At 37.5% G+C, this 5,404-nt stretch overlaps 1 protein-coding gene across 1 annotated transcript in view; it reads left to right on the top strand.

The window, feature by feature from the left end:
• The first annotated feature begins 295 nt into the window (after positions 1 to 295).
• LOC136830187 (uncharacterized) overlaps positions 296 to 5,404 on the top strand; it is a 350,681-nt gene continuing 345,572 nt past the window's right edge. The window contains exon 1 of the mRNA XM_067089454.1: positions 296 to 698. The gene's annotated coding sequence lies outside the window, so the exon portion shown is untranslated. The remainder of the gene's footprint in view (positions 699 to 5,404) is intronic.

The following is a 5,404-nucleotide window of genomic DNA, read 5'->3' on the forward strand; positions in this document are numbered from 1 at the left end:
AATTAAACAGATCACTGGAGGAGATTTGAACGCTTTCAAAAACAAGTTTCAGTAGATTGTAGAACTAGCTAAATCTTGCTGTAATTTACTCACTGGATTTATGAAGACCTTTGTTTTTATGCAGTTCGGAAGGAAAGGTCCTGCTGTTATTATTATTATTATAAGATTATAAGACAAATACCAACAGGTATTTACTAAGAAAGATCAGGAAACTTTCGAAAATTTTGGTGATAATGAAGACCTTCACATCACGTAACCAGATACCACGTAAGTGAAACGACACAGTAATTGTGGGGAATAAGACTTGATCATTATTTACCCAAACTATTGAGGACAGAACTGAATCCAAAATAGAAAGGAAGCAGGCGGGAAAAAAGCACAGTTTCCCATCTCTCTCCTCCTACGCCTGCATCTCACCAGCCCACGCCCACGCCCGAACAGACGCACAAACGCCTGACTCCCTTTCTTTCTCCACTCATCAGACGGTCCAGTCTGCCGTCTTTCTTCGCGTTGCCAGGCTTCAGTGAGGTTTCAGCTGTCGGTGAGACGTAGTGGTGGTGGTGTGAGTGTGTCTGTGTGTATCACTGAGACGGTGAATGGCCCTGCTGTCCGTGTCGTCTTGAGAAGCCCTGGAGAACTCCCTTGTTCCTTCTAAGCTGTCGCTCCCGTTTTCTGTTCGGACGGATTCGTGTCTCGAGGTGCGTGAAGGTGACCCTTATTGTTGTGTTTTTTTATTTTGGTTTTTGGTTAGTTTTGGTGGGATAATGCTTATTGGATGATGCTTTAAATTTCTTTGCGTGTTTTTTTTTTTGAGTGTTTTTGTGCTATCTTGAAGAATGTTGAAATCGAAGTTGTTGGCGATATGCTTTCAGTGTCTACGTCTCTCTCTCTCTCTCTCTCTCTCTCTCTCTCTCTCTCTCTCTCTCTCTCTCTCTCTCTCTCTCTCTCTCTGCTATCAAAATTTGTTTAGATATTAAGCACTTGAAAGTAAGTGTTTTACTCTGTTTGGAATATTGAATTCTTTCTCTATGTTGTTCCTCCAACTACTCTCTCTCTCGCTCTCTCTCTCTCTCTCTCTCTGCTATCAAAAAATTTTTTATATATCAGGGATATGAAAATAACTGTTTTACTCCTTTTGGAATATTGCATTCTGTGTCTGTGTCGTTCTTCCAACTACTCTCTCTCTCTCTCTCTCTCTCTCTCTCTCTCTCTCTCTCTCTCTCTCTCTCTCTCTCTCTTTGTGCCTTCAGGAAGACTGTCTGGAAGCTTAAAAGGTTCATTAAAAGAAATTTCTCCTTGCTGGTTAAGAAAAGACCTCAACGTTTTATCATAATCAGACATACTTTTTAGTTCTAAAAATATGCGCTCTAATATTATCAGTTACGGTTCTGTCAGAGAGAGAGAGAGAGAGAGAGAGAGAGAGAGAGAGAGAGAGAGAGAGAGAGAGAGAAAACCAGTCTTATGTTATTTATTTGGAATCCTACTTTGTAACCGAAGTTTTTCAGATCATTATTTATTTATTTATTTTTGTCTTGAAACGTCTTTTAAAATAATAACAAACATCCTCCCGAATTGCTTACAATTGAGTTATAGCATTCTAGCTGCTGGAATGAAATCCCTTTGCTGTGAAACTTATTTAAGAGGACAGTCAGTTTTCACAGGTTAGGTATTCAAAATACTAAAAATATATATCCTCATTAATCCCATATTCCCATTAAGTAAATCGTCCGTTCCTGATGAGTGAACGAAATCGTATTTGGCCTAAAACCTCGTCAGCAGAAGATCTGTCGGATTTCACAGGTCAGCAATTAGAAAGATATGAGCCACCTGACCGAGTGGCGATCATCCCAGCACCACACACATCCGGACCTCGTCCTATCTGTGGCTGAGCCCTGGCCGCAATTTGGTCGTAGACGTCCATTATGATAAGGTGATTACGCTTATAAGTGGGTGAGGTTTGGGAGTGACGGGAGATTTCTATGCTCGCCAGATAATGACCGGTGAGGAAGAAGGAGAAGAAGAGGAAAGACTGGGAGGGAGATCTGTTGTTTGGAAGGGTCTCATGTGTGTCGTGAGAAATGGGACGTACAAATCAGTGCACGGGAGTGGCAGTGGTTTGGTTTATTGGTTTGTGAATGAAGGGAGACTTGTCAGCAAAATGCATTCAATGAAACCACGTCTGGGAAGACAAAAGTGGTTTTATTCTTTAAATGAAAACTTCTATGGATTTACGTCCGTGAACCCAAATATAGTATTCTATAGTAGTAGTAGTTTCCTTGTATCCACACTGAATCTCCAAAGCTGTTTACGGTAATGATAAAGTGGTTCCATTACATTTATCAAGCTCCCTTGATGAACTCCTTACCAACTGGGACCACATGAAGAGACACCTTTCGCTCTGTGTTGAAGGGACCCGAGACTGGTAAAGATGAAAGCACCAAACTGGGTTACCGCAAATAATTAAGTCAATTAAATTAGGCACTCTAAAAGAATGCAACAAGTTCCACATTCCTGTGGCGCCCTTCAAGAAAGAGTCTCTTCATGGACCACGTTGGTGGCCAGACAATAAAATCTTCACTTAAGATTTTTAATGGTAACTTTATCTACCACAGGTTCGTAGGATGTGACTGGGTAATTGCTGCCATAATATGATAATCATCACTGTAGTAAAACAAGGATGGAAGGATGAACACGCAAATGGAGGAGGAGACATTTTATTTGAATGCATAAATGTACAAACATAGAGGAAGCCTATTTCAGAATACTTAAATTATATGAATTAACAAGAAACAACGGGTATATGTATATATATATATATATATATATATATATATATATATATATATATATATATATATATATATATATATATATATATTATTTATATATATACACACACACACACCACATATACACATATATACACACATATATATGTATATATACATACACACATACATACATATATATATGTGTGTGTGTATGTACACTTTTTATATAACTACTACCACTCCAACTGACAGCTGCAATGAAAACCTTCATAGGCATTCCTTTCAACAGTGTCTTAGAAAGGCCACAGGGAACAACACCAGCGGCAGAAACACTATCAAGAACCATATGCTTGCTCTCTCAGCGACAGCTCCGTAACTCATACTCCCACCATAATTACGAAACCTCATAATGTCAATCCTGACGTTAAGAAATTCTCCGTGGCGGAACGAACAGCTACAGCTGCTGCTGCTGCTGCTGCTGCTGCTGGCTGCTGGCTACCGAAAACGAAGCGGTTGCAGCAGCAAAGATACGAGAGGGCCGTGTGGACGATACGGGAGAGGCGAGTATACGGATCTAGTTTGATGGACTGACTTTAACGTACGGACCGAGGGATGGGAGTCTGGCGTGAATGGGGTAATGTGCCGTGCATGATTTGTGGGTGTCATTGTACTACTTCATGCGTTATGATTCTATATATATATATATATATATATATATATATATATATATATATATATATATATATATATATGTGTGTGTGTGTGTGTTTGTGTGTGTGCCTTGTGATGTCAAACAGTAGCATTCCAGCCTACCAAACGGTAGGTCCCATGTTCAACATTTTGGTAAAGACCGGTTAGATGGGTAAGCTTTGCTAAAACCTCTTGTCCCCATGTTGCCTTAAGCCTTGAATTATGGACCTAGTAACTGAACGACTCTGGTGGTTACAGACAAGGGTCAAAGGAGCTATGCAGTGTGCAGCTTCATTCAAAATAACTTGTTTAGACCCTGAAGGCTGACTACTGTTGGTGCCACCCTCCTTCTGGGGAAAAGGGGTGTGGTGATAAAATTTATTTGTGTGCTATATATATATACATTATATATATATATATATATATATATATATATATATATATATATATATATATATATATATATATATATATATATATATATATATATATATATATATATATATATATATATATATATACATATATGTATGTGTATATGTGTGTGTGTGTGTGTGTGTGTGTGTGTGTGTGTGTGTACATATGGTTGTCAGCCTCAGCTCGGTAGGTGAATCCTGAAATCAATTCTTTCGTGGATAGGCGAAAAAATTAGGCTCGTTTCCTTAAATATTCATGTTCCTTTGTTGTTCTAAGCGGTAAACTAGGTAATCTATGCTTAATCAATTATGGTAGGTCGTAGGAAGGTGTAGAGAGACATTTATTTAGTTGTCTCATTCTGAACTATTTGGAGACGATGACCAGAAATTTGAACCAAAATAATGAATATGCACTTGAGAAAATTATAACATAAAATTACAACTCTTGCAAAGAGGAAAGTTTAAAAAGTATGGATGAATCATAGACGAAGACATTAATGCATAACCTTTTTTTTTTTTAACGAAAGTCCTTTGTCATTCTTTTGACAGTTTGAAAGCACAAAAGTGCGTGTGGTTGAGTACATTACCAAAGCATCAGAAAGGATGTTGCCAAAACAACTTTCATGCTTCTCATGACTCTTTCTCTCGAGTGTGTGTAGGTGTAAAAGTTGTCCATGGTAGTGCATTTGCGGCAACACGGCTGAGCTCTTAGGAAAACTGTATTCTATTCTTCGGTGTAACTCTCAACATGCTGGGTTGACCCGGGTTAGTAAAGAATTATAAGATAATATGTAATCACATGGTTTTACTCTAAGTGTGGAGTTTGTCCTGTTACTAAAGTAATGAATACCCTTGAGAAGTTATTTGAGAATATTATTTTCTATATATATATATATATATATATATATATATATATATATATATATATATATATATATATATATATATATATATATATATATATATATATATATATATATATACATATATATCATATGTGTATATGAACTGGTTTGCTGCTTATATATCACTTACAAAATTATTTATTTCACATCACCCTCATCACCTTCTCCATCTCCACGTGATAAATGATCTGACCTTATCAATTTATCCTGGATAAAAATATTTTGTGCCAAAGTATAAAGTTACAACACCGAGAAAGCTATCGTCTAACAGTGAATCTTGTGAGGGCTAAAAGGTTCTTAAAAGCTTTCGTGCTTTCGCCAAACCGCACATTAAGAATGTTGCCAAGAACAGAGTCCCACGAAAGCTTGACATTTGAAAGGGAAATTTTAAGTCCCCCCCTTTCAAGCTTACGAATGCTAGGAGAGAAAACAATACGTTCGCTAGATAGTTCTTTCGCTAATGAAGGTCATTATAGATAACGTTACATTGAAGGTCATTTCATATCATAATCACTCCTTCTTTTATTATTTTAACTAATGATCTGTGAGGCGAGGACCGACCCATAATATAATAATAAGATCCGAGTGGATCTTTCTTGTTTGTCCTGCCCGGGAAGGGGCG

The sequence above is a fragment of the Macrobrachium rosenbergii genome, chromosome 46, assembly GCF_040412425.1.
Source record: "Macrobrachium rosenbergii isolate ZJJX-2024 chromosome 46, ASM4041242v1, whole genome shotgun sequence".
Lineage (NCBI taxonomy): Eukaryota > Metazoa > Arthropoda > Malacostraca > Decapoda > Palaemonidae > Macrobrachium > Macrobrachium rosenbergii.